The sequence below is a fragment of the Hemicordylus capensis genome, chromosome 15 (genome assembly GCF_027244095.1).
Source record: "Hemicordylus capensis ecotype Gifberg chromosome 15, rHemCap1.1.pri, whole genome shotgun sequence".
Classification (NCBI taxonomy): Eukaryota; Metazoa; Chordata; class Lepidosauria; order Squamata; family Cordylidae; genus Hemicordylus; species Hemicordylus capensis.
The window spans coordinates 283,755-294,390 of NC_069671.1; the positions used below are offsets into that span (position 1 = coordinate 283,755).

The 10,636-nt window shown below is 45.9% G+C and overlaps 1 long non-coding RNA gene across 1 annotated transcript; it reads left to right on the forward strand.

Annotated features, from left to right (window-relative positions):
• Nucleotides 1-626: 626 nt before the first annotated feature.
• Nucleotides 627-3,809, forward strand: LOC128338252 (uncharacterized). The gene is made up of 3 exons (XR_008312555.1): nucleotides 627-813; nucleotides 2,595-2,865; nucleotides 3,606-3,809. It is a non-coding gene; the product is annotated as an uncharacterized LOC128338252 (long non-coding RNA).
• Nucleotides 3,810-10,636: the final 6,827 nt, after the last annotated feature.

A 10,636-nucleotide genomic window follows, 5' to 3' on the forward strand; every position in this document is an offset into this window, starting at 1 on the left:
GGCTGGAGTGGGCCCAGAGACAAAATTTTAAAATGGGCCCCTCGCTGATACACACACACACACTTCACAATACATAGTCACATGACTTGCCTCATGGTCAGGACAGCAGGAATGGTGCAGATGTCTTCTGGCTCTGGTATCATTGCACGTCATGTCAGCCACTATTAGTATTATTACTCTCCTTCCTTCCTTCCTTCCTTCCTTCCTTCCTTCCTTCCTTCCTTCCTTCCTTTTCCTTCCTTCCTCTCATTCCTTCCTTTCTTTTCCTTCCTCCTTCTTCCTTCCCCTTCCTTCCTCTTCCTTCCTTTCCTTTTCCTCCCTCCCTCCTTTCCTTCCTCCCTCCCTTCCATTCTTCTCAGGCAACGAGCACACGGCTGCTTCCAGTGCGGCGGCTGCTGCGTATCGATGGCAGAGAGTTCAAGGGCCATGATGGTGGCATTCCCACCGTTCCTGGGGGCGTCCTGAGCCCCAGGAAAGCGGCGGTGGTGGCGGCCATACTAGTTGGCGCCGTGGCAGCAAGAGCACCAGCTCTACTGCAGCCCGTGGGGGGAAGGAGCCGTTGCCCCTCACTCCCTCCACAGAGAACTTGAGCTGTGGCTGGGTTGCCATGGCAACGAGCAGCGGGCCTTAGGTGGAGGAGAGGACACCGAGTCGGTGCTCACGACTCACGCAAAGGGCTGCCCTGGGTGCCATCCACAGGCCATTTGTTTCTGCCAAAGCAGAGAGAGTGGAGCTGCGGAAAACCGTGGCAGGGGCTGTCACTCTCCCTCCAGCTTATCAGACGGGGAAAGCCCCCCAAAAGACAATGCAGCGGTGGGCCATTACTCTTGGCCAGTAATGAAAGGGAGGCGGGGGGGGGGGGGAGTGGGTGCTGAGTCCTGGAGAAGTAAGTGTGTGTGTGTGTGTGTGGTGTGGTGTGGTGTGGTGTGTGATTCCAAGGGAAGAGATTTGGAGTTCATCTTGGCCCGTGTGGCAAATTTTAGCTGCTTGGAATAATCTGGGTGTGTGTGTGTGTGTGTGTGTGTTTCCCTCACCTTCTCTTTAAGGTGACTAATGTATTTCATAAGCTTGCTCTCACCTCCAGCCCGTACTGAAGGCAGAGAGAGCAGGGCTGGCCCAACCGCAGCAGCGGAGGACACTCACAGGGCCGGCTTGTGTTGGGCCAGTTCTCAGGGGCAGCCTTCCCAACCCCCTCGTGGATGGCCTGCAGGGCAAGGGAGGCGAAATGACACCTGGCTGCTGGTCCTCCTCCCCTCTTCTGTGGGTGTGATTTTAAAAGGGGGAAAGAGCGGGGCAGGGGAAGGAGGGGCCATGGGGTGCTCTGCTTCAGGCAGCAAAATCTCAGGGGCTGGCCAGATGGTGGGACTGAAGTTGCTGGTGAATCTCCCTATGCCGCATGATTAGCAGAAGGGGAGTGGTGTGCAGGGAGAGATTTTGTGTGTGTGTGTGTGTGTGTGTGTGTGTGTGTGTGTGTGTGTGTCCATTCACAACCCTGATCATGTGAGGGCAGGGCCAGCTGAGATCAGGCATGTCCCCTGAACTGATAGGAGATGCTGGGATTAGGGCAGGTCTGGGCAGTGCCAGAGAGGAGGTCAGGTGGGAAAGTATCCCCCAGAGGAGGAGCCCACCTCTCCCCAGGTATGTAGCAAGGCTGGAGTGGGTCCTGGGGCGAGAGTGAAGATGGGGCCCTGCCCCCCGCCCACCTCCCACTTATTTATTTATTGTTAGATTTTTATACTGCCTTTCATTAAACCAATCTCAAGGCAGTTTACATTTAAAAACAATACAAAACTATTAGACAATTAAAACAATACAAATATTAAATTGGAATATAAGAATACAAGTCTAACTAAAAGTTTTTAAAACATACACAATAAGACCATAGAACACAGAGCAGCAGTAACAAAAACAACACTCCTATAAAAGCCTGGGGGTAAAAAGCCAAGGTTTCACTTGCTTTCTAAAAACTGTGATGGAGACTGAGGGGTGGATGCCCACCGGGAGAGCATTCCACACTCTGGGGGCCATAACTGAGAAGGCCCTGTCCTGCATGCCCAACAACGAGGCCTCTCTCATTGTCAGTATGCGGAGCAGAGCCCCCTCTGATGACCTTGTCAAGCAGGCAGAAACCCTTGGGAGCAGGCAGTCCCTCAAGTATCCAGGGCCCAAACCATTAAGGGCTTTAAAGGTTAAAACCACAGCCTTGAATTGGACCCAGAAACAAATTGGCAGCCAATGTAGCTCTTTCAAAACGAATGTAATTGTTAGGAGTGAGAATTCTAAAGCATTGTTCTTAGCACTGCAGTAACCTTGTCTGGCCACTCGAGGCATGAGGAGTTATAGTAATAGGCCTCTCGGTCAGTTCAAGAGTAAGTTAGAACTGTTCAGTTATTATTGAAGGTTAATGCCTGTTTGGGTATGTTGTTCAATGGCTCTCTCTCAATATGTGATGTTTTAGTTTCTTACTGAATCTTTATTGTTTAAAAAAACTCAACCTAATGTCTCCAGATAATCTCTTGGGCTGAACTTCTTTACCACCAGAACATTCTCTGCTGAGTGAGGGTTTTCATGTCTCTCTTCACATCCCTCAACAGTGTTATGGGCCCAGAGCTCCGAGAATGGTGAAGAAAATAATTAGCCTGAATAAGAAAACAAGGTTTTCTCAAAGATAGAGACAGGACAAGTGCTACAGAAGATTGAGAAGTTACAAGGTCCAGATTTTGAGCTGTGGTCTTTCAAAATGGATGTGCTCCTTAAAGGCCATAGAATCAGCAGGTTCTTACACAGGGAGTGCCCTGTCAGAGACAGAGAAGAAAGAGAAGCTTGGGACAGTGCAGATGATAAAGCTACCAGGATAATCTGTCGGTGAGTGACTCTAAATTGGTGCATATAAGAAACAAACAGAAAGGACATGTGGGAGACTCTGAAGAGATTGTGTGAAAGAAAGTCAGCTGTCTCCAAGGTTCATCAAATTATAAAGTTGTGTAATAAGAAGCTACAGGAGGGAGGGGATCTGTCTAAGCATGTAAATGAGGTGTTGGAGACATCATGACAGCTGAAAGCACATGGATTAATTTTGCCTGATACAGTTCAGATTGGATTGTTATTGAACAGTCTTCCTGAGCATTTTGAGCCTATTGTAAATATATTAGAAGCCAAAGATGATTTGAGCTTGCAGTTTGTAATAAACCGCTTGGAAGACTTCAATGTGTGAAAAGGCAATGGGCAGCAACTAAAATCAAGTGAAGAAAATGCTTTAAAATGCATCAAAAGAACAAAAAGTGTTTTTGTCTGTGGAAGTCCCAGACATATGAAAGCTCAATGCCCTTAGAAGAAAGAATTTGCAACTAAAAAGGAGGTAAAACCACATTTCAAGAGAAGCAAGTCACCTAAGCATACAAAGAAAAATGCATGGAAGCAAGGAGAGAAAAAGTCTGACAAACATAAAACATAGGTTGCTAATACAGAGAAGAATTTAAGAGCTAATTCTACAAAATGTAATGCTGGGATTTGTATTGATTCAGGTGCGACCAGCAATTTGATTAAAGAAAGAGAAAGCATTACTAAGCTGGACACAAATGATAATATTCCCATTTTTCTGGCAGATGTGAAGCAGATGTTTGCTGAAGTCAGAGGTTCTGCAAGGCTACACTGCAAACTGCAAAAAGGAGAAACAGTGAAACTGACTGTTGAAGATGCATCATTTGTGCCCACACTTGAGTCCAGCATGATGTCAGTTAAATATGCTATAGAGAAAGGTTATGAGGTGAAATTCAAAGAAAAGCAATGTTTTATCACAATAAAGGTGAGATGAAAGAGTGGCCTATTTGAAGTGGATTGTATAAATGAAGAGGCCAAATTGCAAAGCAGTGTTCACATTAAAAATGCTTAAATTCATAGAATAGGACACAGAGATCCCAATGCAATACTTATATTGCATTTTTAAAATGTAAACTGCCCTGAGCCACTTTAGGAAGGGCGGTTATTAATAATAATAATAATAATAATAATAATAATAATAATAATAATAATACCAGGGGATAGCAGAATAGAAGAAAAAGAAATAGAAAAAATCACAAAATACAAAGATCTACAAATTGAAATTGAAAGGCTGTGGCAGAAAAAGACCAAAATAATCCCAGTGGTAATTGGCACCCTGGGTGCAGTTCCAAAAGACCTTGAAGAGCACCTCAACACCATAGGGGCCACAGAAATCACCATCAGCCAATTACAAAAAGCAGCTTTACTGGGAACAGCCTATATTTTGCGACGATATCTATAATAACCAACAGTATTGATGATAAAGTTCAGCCATCCCAGGTCCTTGGGAAGGACTCGATGTCTGGATAAAACAAACCAGTCAATAACACCTGTCTGACTGTGTAAACAAGAAATAATAACAACAATTCAATGGCGGGAACACCATACAAGCCATAAACACCTGGGCTATACCTGTTATCAGATACTCTGCAGGAATAATAGACTGGACCCAGGCAGAGCTAGAGACGCTGGATCGTAAGACCAGGAAAATCATGACCATCAATCATGCTCTGCACCCCCACAGTGATGTAGATAGGCTCTACCTCCCTCACAGCTCAGGTGGAAGAGGAATGCTGCAAGTCCATCAAACAGTAGAGGAGGAGAAAAGAGGCCTTGAAGAATATATAAAGGACAGTGAAGAAGATGCACTTAAAATGGTCAAGAATGAGAAACTATTCAACACCAATGAAAGAAAGCAGGCCTACAAGAAAGAACAAGTCAAGAACCGAGCAGAAAAATGGAAAAATAAGCCCCTGCATGGTCAATATTTGCACAATATAAGTGGAAAATCAGACATCACCAAGTCCTGGCAATGGCTTAAGAATGGCAACTTGAAGAAAGAAACAGAGGGTTTAATACTGGCTGCGCAAGAACAGGCACTAAGAACAAATGCAATAAGAGCAAAAGTCAAAAAATCCACCACAAACAGCAAGTGCCGCCTTTGTAAAGACGCAGATGAAACCGTGGACCACCTAATCAGCTGTTGTAAAAAGATCGCACAGACTGACTACAAACAAAGGCATGACAAAGTAGCAGGGATGATACACTAGAACATCTGCAAAAAATACAAGCTACCTGTAGCCAAACATTGGTGGGACCATAAAATTGAAAAAGTTGTTGAAAATGAAGATGTAAAAATATTATGGGACTTCCGACTACAAACAGACAAACATCTGCCACACAATACACCAGATATCACTGTAGTCGAGAAGAAAGAAAAACAAGTCAAAATAATCGACACAGCAATACCAGGGGATAGCAGAATAGAAGAAAAAGAAATAGAAAAAAATCACAAAATACAAAGATCTACAAATTGAAACTGAAAGGCTGTGGCAGAAAAAGACCCAAATAATCCTAGTGGTAATTGGCACCCTGGGTGCAGTTCCAAAAGACCTTGAAGAGCACCTCAACACCATAGGGGCCACAGAAATCACCACCAGCCAATTACAAAAAGCAGCTTTACTGGAAACAGCCTATATTCTGAGACGATATCTATAACAACTGACAATAAAATTCAGCCATCCCAGGTCCTTGGGAAGGACTCGATGTCTGGATAAAACAAACCAGTCAATAACACCTGTCTGACTGTGTAAACAAGAAATAATAATACTTCAGCTGGAGAAGGAGGATCTAGCCAGAGACCTAAATATTTCTACTGTAATGTAGAATCCAAGTGTACATGCTGTGTAAGGGCAAAGGGAACTAAACCCACCTTTTCTCAATGCAGAGAAAGAGAAATACAGCAACCTCTTGAGATGATACACTGTGATATTTGTGGGCCTCTGCAGATCAAGGGGGTAAAGTATTTCTTAACTGTCATAGATGATTATTCAAGCTATACATTTGCTTATTTGATTAGTGAAAATAAACTAGTACTTGAAAATTGAAGAAATGTTTTGCAAGAGTATGCAATAAGTTTGGAAATCAAATTCTCAAATTCTGAAATCTCAAATTCTGAGATCAGACAATAGAGATGAATATACAGGAAATGAGATAACTGAATATCTGGAAAAGGAGTGCATTGAACATCGAATGATAATGCCATATACATCAGAACAAAACAGCGTTTCAGAAAGAAAGAATAGTTTTTAATAGAAATAGTCAGATGCATGCTGCTGGATGCAGGACTACACATTAAGTTTTAGGGAGAGGCAATTATAACTGCTGCTTATCTACAAAACAGACTGCCTACAAAAGCTATAAATACAACAATGTTTGAATTGTAGCACAGAAAGAAGCCTAATATGGAGCATATTAGAGAGTAGCTCAAAAGCATATGCCTCTGTGCCCGTCTAAAAGAACCAAACTGAACTACAGATGTGAGGAAGGAATATTAGCTGGCTATGCACCAGGATGGAAAGGGTATAGAATACTTGATCTTGCCACAGAAACGGTAAAAATGCAAAATATGGTATATATTGATGAAAAAGAAAAGCCATCTGCTGACGAAGTGCCAGATATTAAACTGGACATTTAGTGCAAAAAGAGCCTGAACAAGAAAAATCAGAGAAAGGTGTAATTATTTTGCCAACTAACTATCCAGAGCAAAAATGAAAACATTAAGGCTCCGTTCAAATTCTCTACAATCCTCTAGTCTGCTCTGCAATCTGCATTGCAAGGTGTTAAAATGTGGCTGAAGTTGCTCTAGTTGATCTTATGGCTATGTTTGCTGCTAAGAAAGGGTGCTGCTGTGGCAATTGTTGCAATGCTAGGAAGTAAGGAGTCAGGAAGGTGTCCCAGGTTGAGGCAGTGGCAAGAGGTGCCTTTTATCAGCTTCAGCTGATACGCCAACTGCATCCATTTCTTGAGATAAATAACCTCAGAACGGTAGTACATACAGTATGCTGGTCACCTCCAGACTTGATTATTGCAATGCGCTCTATGTGGGGCTGTCTTTATATGTAGTCTGGAAACTGCATTTGGTCCAGAATGTGCCAGTCAGGTTGGTCTCTGGGTCATCTTGGAGAGACCATATCACTCCTATCTTAAAAGATCTACACTGGCTGCCAATAAGTTTGCAGGCAAAATACAAGGTTTTGGTTATAACCTATAAAGCCCTAAACAGCTTGGGTCCTGGGTGTTGAAGAGAATGTCTTATTCACTATGAACCACACAGACCATTGAGAACATCTGGAGAAGTTCATCTGCAGTTGCCACCGGCTCGTCTGGTGGCTACTCAGGGACGGGTCTTTTCTGTTGCTGCCTTGAGGCTTATTGGAACACACTTCCTGCTGAAATAAGAGCCTCCCCATCTCTTACATTTTTTTAAAAAGGCAGTGAAGATGCATTTGTTCATCCAGGCTTTTAATTAGATATTGTTTTAATTGTGTTTCTTAAAATAGTTTTAACATTTTAAATTTTAATTGTTGTAATGTTTTAATCTTTTAATCTGTTTTCATAGTTTTTTGGTAAACTGTCCAGAGACTTGCATTTTGGGTGGTATATAAATGGTTAAAATACATACATACATACATACATACATACATACATACATAATTGTGTGCGTGAGAGCAACTTCTGCCAGTGATGTTACTGCAGTGCAGGCACACAAAGGAAATGGGCAAGTGGGATCTTTTAAACAAATGCTTAACCTCTCCCCCAAAACTGCATTTTGGCACCTCCGTCTTGCCAAGATTCAATCTCAGTTGATTAGCCCACATCCAACCCATCACTGTCTCCAGCCCCTGATTCAGGACATGCACTGCTTCCTTAGGATCGGGTGATAAGGAGAGATAGAACTGAGTGCCATCTGCATACTGCTGACAACCAGGTTCCTGACTGACCTCTCCCAGAGGTTTCAAGTAGATGTTAAGCAGCATGGGGGACAAAACTGAACCCTGCCAGACCTCACAGGCAGGGGGCCAAGGAGCTGAGCATCGCAACCTTCTGGACCCTTCCCCAGAGAAAGGACCAAAGCCACTCCAAAGCAGCACCTCCAGTCCCCACAATCGAGAGGCGGTCCAGAAGGATACCATGGCTGATGTGTTGAATACTGGTAAGAGGTCCAGCAGAACCAAAAGAGACACACTCCCCCATCAAGCTCCCAGGGTAGGTCATCTACTAGGGTGACCAAGGCAATTTCAGTCCCATACCCAGGTCAGAAACCAGCCTGAAAGGGGTCTAGATAATCTGTATCATCCAAGACCCTCTGCAAATGAGAGGCTACCACACGCTCTGTCCCCTTGCCCAAAAAGGGGAGGTTAGAAACAGATCTGTAGCTATCCATGTTGGAGGGATCAAGAGAGATCCAGCTGGCCCACCTGCCCCCCATACCTACCACGGGTGTGAAAGCAATGGGGAGGGGACTGGGAGGCTGAGCAGGAGTCCTGGAGGAGTCGACACTGGCCCAGGGCCAGTAGGCAGCCCAGTGGGGCTGATCGGCACCCACTGATGACATCAGCCAGGAGGTGCAGCTGACGGAGGAGGTTGCCGGACAGGAGGTGGGGTGGGTCGGAGAGAGAGAAGCAAGGGAAAGGAGGGAAAACTGCTGTAATAAATGGGTTAATAAAGTCCCCGAATGACAATCCAGGAAGGATGGGGCTTGGATGTCCGGATTATGAAGCTGCCTTTACATATGGCTCAGCCAGTGATGAGAACTGGAGAGAGGGCTGCAGTCTTCCAGGAGGGCTCGGGTGCTGACAACCCCTTCCACTGTTCCCTCTAAGAGGGATTCCCAGATGTTGTTGACTACAACTCCCAAAATCCCCAGCTGCAGTAGCTTTTGCTTGGGGATTATGGGAGTTGTAGTCAACAACATCTGGGAATCCCTCTTAGAAGGGACACTGCCCCCTTCCCAGTCTCTGAGGCCTGGCCCACATGCTTCTAGCTGACCTTAAAGGGGCCGGGGACACACCCGGACTGACAGTGGCCTACCATTGCTTCCTTGAGGCATGGTGGTATCCTGCCCTCCCTTAATGAAGCATTGATTATAGCCTCCAACCATCTGCCTGTATCCTTTCTGACAGATTTTATTAGCCCTGAAGGGCAAGGGTCAAGAGCACACGATGTCGCCAGCACACTGTCGAGGATCTTGTCCACATCTTTAGGCTGCACTAACTGAAAAGACTCCAACACAATAGGACCAGATGGTACCTGAGGCACATCTGCCGGAACTGCCAAAACTCTGGAGTCCAAATCAGCATGGATGAGAGCGACTTTATCTGCAAAGTGACTTACAAACTGATCACAACAGGCTTTAGATGGTTCCTCCCCCATTACATGGGGGTATGTATGGAGCAGTGCCCTTGCTACATGGAACAGCTCCATGGGGCAGGTGCAATGGAGGCAGAGAAAAAGACATTTCCTTGCCACCCCCACTGCCACGGAGTAGTTCCTAAAATGGGCTCTAGCCTGTCTTTGGTCAGATTTGTCATGACTCTTCCTCCAGTGTCGTTCCAGCGGCCGCCTGAGTTGTTTCATTGCTCCGAGCTCTGAGGAGAACCAAGGAGCAGAATGGGCTCCACCAGTCTGGAGAGGTGTTTAGGAGCAACTGTGTCAACAGCCCAGACTGTCTCCCAGAGATTCACCAGGGCCTCGACAGAGTCCCCAGCTCTGGACACTGGAAACTCCCCAAGGGCTGTTTAGAAACGGAGCGGATCCATAAGCCTCCGGGGACGGACCATTCAAATGGGTCCAACACCCCTGCAGAAAGTAGATGGAGCAATCAAACTAAATCCCACCAGATGATGATCTGTGCATGACAAGGGAGTTATCTCAAACTCCCTCACCTCCAAATCATTTATTCTCTGGTCATCAAACCAGATCCAGAGTATGTCCCCCCCCCCATGTGGGTAGAGCCTGATACCAATTGAGATAGGCCCACAGTTGTCATTGTTGACACGGTTGAAGCCCTACAAGGAGGGCTTCAGTGTGGACATTGAAATCCCCCAAGACAATAAGCTTGGTGGAACTCAACTCCACCTCCGAGAACAGCCCCGCTTAGCTCAGGCTGAAGTGCAGCAGGGTGGCTGGTACACCAACAGCATCCCCAGCCTACCTTGGAGGCCCACCCTCAAGGACAAACGCTTGGACTTCTGAGGCACCTGGAAAGGTCTCTTGATAGATGTCTGCAATGGCCCCTGACCACAACACCCCCTCCCTAGTCCTCAAGGCAGGAATGCTGCCGGATCAGAAAACCTGAAGGGCAGAGCGGAGGGAGACCAACCCTACCCAGCTCATCCAACCAGGTCTCCACCACACAGACCAGGTCAGCATGCGCAATCAAATCACAGATAAGAGATGTTTTAGTATTGACTGACCTGGCATTCTACAGCAGCACCCTAATCCCAGAGGGAGTGTTCCCAGAACTCCCTGGGGCCGCAGGGTTGGGAGAAGAGCCAGAAAAGGGGCCTCAGTTGCCTGGACTGTTTCCCCCATAACAGCCTGCCCACGGCCATCTCGCCCTCTGCCCACACTACCTGTGAAATCACTGCCCCCAAACCATCCCCAGCTCCTCTGTTTCGGGAACACCAGGCCACAACTCCCTCCGACATGCACAAAAACAGCAACTATATGGCAAACCCACCCACTCCCAGGAATGCTTGGCAGCAGCAGAGGTGCAAAAAACAAAACAGACTTGGCATGCCCTTCCTCTTCT